This window comes from Heteronotia binoei, chromosome 21, assembly GCF_032191835.1.
Source record: "Heteronotia binoei isolate CCM8104 ecotype False Entrance Well chromosome 21, APGP_CSIRO_Hbin_v1, whole genome shotgun sequence".
In the NCBI taxonomy this organism is placed as follows: Eukaryota; Metazoa; Chordata; class Lepidosauria; order Squamata; family Gekkonidae; genus Heteronotia; species Heteronotia binoei.
The window spans coordinates 10,239,787-10,243,054 of record NC_083243.1 but is presented as its reverse complement, the minus strand read 5'-3'; the positions used below and the strand labels follow the sequence as shown (position 1 = coordinate 10,243,054).

The window sequence follows — 3,268 nt, the reverse complement described above, 5'->3', positions numbered from 1 at the left end:
AGCGCAGTCTGGGACTGCGGGGAAATTACAGGCTGAATGCCTTTCTAGTGGAGACCTTTCGGTGTTCTTAATCACAGACTTTAAATGTTATAATCAACACTGTTGCCTCGCGCTGATTGACTCCCAGGGCAGACCGGCCTTTCTCTCTCCCCGTCTTTAAGGTTTTATTTTTATACTTCCTTTTTTTGGACAGCGACTCAAGAAGAGGAGTTTCTGCAGGAAGTGCTCCTTGGGTGGAGATCTCTGGATTCAGAATTAGGTTTGCCAGCTCCAGGTTGGGAAATAGCTGGAGGAGATTGGGGGCAGGGGGTGGTAGGGGTGGGATGGGACCTGGAGAGGTGGGATTTGGAGCGGGGAGGGACCTCGCCGTGCGACAATGCTGTAGGCTCCGCCTCCCAAAGCCGCCATTTTCTCCAAGTTGACTGATCTCTGTCGCCTAGAGATCAGTTGTGAGCTGGGGAGATCTCCAGCTGTGACCCGGAGGTTATAGCAACCAAACAGAGTCACGTGAAAAGGTAGAGCAGGAGGAGAGAGCCACGCAGGCACTCCCGTTAAATCAACCTCAAATCCTTAGAAATTCAATTATTTATAACAAAACTGTTCTTATCAGTTTAATATCTGATACGTCCTCTATCTGAGGACTATATATTAAATGGATTTTTGGGACTTAAGACCGAACTGTTTAAACAGGCTTTTGTGGTTGATTGAAAATGGGCTGCCACCGGACATCCCACAGAATGCTGGCGAGCATAGGCAGAAGTCAATACCGCCTAGATTGGACTGAGACAGCGCTAATAGTTTTAAATTGATAAGTAAATTATGGTTTTATATGTTTTATTGAATTGATTGTTTTTATGATGTCGTGAGCCGCCCTGAGTCCGCTTGCGGAGAGGGCGGGATATAAATGTAAAGTAATAAATAAATAAAATAAATAAAGTAGAAAATACAGCGTATCACAAAGTGGAAAGGAAAACTACTCCCGAAACAACCATTCTTATATTGATGTCCGACAGTCTGTTCCTTGAGATTGGAGTCGGGAAGTTGCGTGCAATGCTGTGAAAACAGAGTCCAATGCTCCAGTTCTTCTCCGTTAGCCGTCAATTGTCTGTCGAATGTAGGAGCGTTGGTCTCCAATATGAATAGTTTTAGTCCTTGCCGAAGCTCGTTGAAGCCTCGCGTGAAACGGGGCATTTAGCGCATCCCTGTTGCGTCTTGCCTTGCTGCGTTCCATCCAGATATTGGCCAACGGAGAAGAATTGGAGCATTGGACTCTGTTTTCACAGCATTGCACACTATTTCCCGACTCCAATCTCAAGGAACAAACTGTCGAACATCAATATAGAAATGTTTTTTTCGGGAGAAGAGAAGAAGAAGAATTGCAGATTTATACCCCGCCCTTCTCTCTGAATCAGAGACTCAGAGCGGCTTACAATCTCCTGTATCTTCTCCCCCCACAACAGACACCCTGTGAAGTGGGTGGGGCTGAGAGGGCTCTCACAGCAGCTGCCCTTTCAAGGACAACCTCTGCCAGAGCTATGGCTGATCCAAGGCCATGCTAGCAGGTGCAAGTGAAGGAGTGGGGAATCAAACCCGGTTCTCCCAGATAAGAGTCCACGCACTTAACCACTACACCAAACTGACGTAGTTTTCCTTTGCACTTTGTGATACGCTGTATTTTCTATAAATAATTTGTTATAAATAATTTGAATGTCTAAGGATTTCAGGTTGATTTAACGTGAATGCCTGTGCGGTTCTCTCCTCCTGCTGTGACCCTGTAGGTGTTCCTTCAAATATGCTGGCTGTTTGGCCTAACACTCTTAACACTTAAGAGAAATTGCTAAGAGGATTGTTGCAGCTTGAAGAAGCTCACGCCAAACAAGGGTTCAGAACGACCTTGTCCTTGGAAACGTGGATTATTGGCTGCATCTTTGGGCAGACATTAAAACATCTGGAGTACTACACCAGGATTGCATGGAAAAAAGATGGGAAGTTTTACCATAGGATGAAAAGAAAGACTCTTGGTGCTGTTGCTTCTTTTTCTATTAAGGACTAAAAGTTATGGTTGTTTTGTAATTTATGACGGCGGGATTTGTGTTTATTTTTGTTGACCTTGTGTAATTTAATAATAGAAGATGGTTTTCACGGTGGGTTATGTACCTTTGGATTTTTTGTGACCCGGAGGTTGGCAACCGCAGGCAGAATCCAGAACACGGATACGGGGTGGCCAACTCTGTGTAAGAAAATTCCTGGAAAGCTGGGGGTGAGGCCTGGGGATTAAGGTTGCCAGGTTCCTCCGCTATTGCAGTGGGGGACTTTTCATGCATGATGATGTCACCCAGAAGTGACGCCATTGCACCGGGTGCCATAGAGTTTTATTGCTATTCCTAGAGCATCATGCCGGGGATGCTCAAGGAATTGCAGTAAAACTCTATGGCACCATAGAGTTTTACCACAATTCCTAGAGTGTCCCCCCCCTCCGTGTGATCGGCCTGGCATGATGATGTTACGATGGGTGACGTCATTGTGCCATGCGTGCCGCACAGCAACAGGGTTCTTTGGGGGCAGGGATCCCCTCCAGCGGCCTCTTCCCTGATGGCAGGTTGGGGCCCCCCAAACCAGGGGATCCTCCACCCCCCGTTGTAGGGTTGCCAAGTCCAATTGAAGAAATATCTGGGGACTTTGGGGGTGGAGCCAGGAGACTTTGGGGGTGGAGCCAGGAGCAAGGGTGTGACAAGCATAAATGAACTCCAAGGGAGTTCTGGCCATCACATTTAAAGGACGGACACCTTTTCGATTCCTTCCTTTCATAGGAAATAATGAAGGATAGGGGCACCTTCTTTGGGGGCTCATAGAATTAGACCTTTTTGAAACTTGGGGGTATTTTGGGGAGAGGCACTAGATGCTATACGGAAAATCTGGTGCCTCTACCCCCCAAAACAGCCCCTCCGGAGCCCCAGATACCACGGATCAATTCTCCATGATTTTCTATGGGAATAAATCTCCATAGGGAATAATAGAGTTCCCAGCTAGGGTTGCCAAGTCCAATTCAAGAAATATCTGGGGACTTTGGGGGCGGAGCCAGGAGACTTTGGGGGTGGAGCCAGGAGACATTAGGGGTGGAGCCAGGAACAAGATTGTGACAAGCGTAATTGAACTCCAAGGGAGTTCTGACCATCACATTTAAAGGGACACCTTTTCAATGCCTTCCTTCCATAGGAAATAATGAAGGATAGGGGCACCTTCTTTTGGGGCTCATAGAATTGGACCC

General features: G+C 46.9%; 1 pseudogene; it reads left to right on the top strand.

The window, feature by feature from the left end:
* Positions 1 to 565: 565 nt before the first annotated feature.
* LOC132590329 (U2 spliceosomal RNA) lies at positions 566 to 741 on the top strand (annotated as a pseudogene).
* Positions 742 to 3,268: the final 2,527 nt, after the last annotated feature.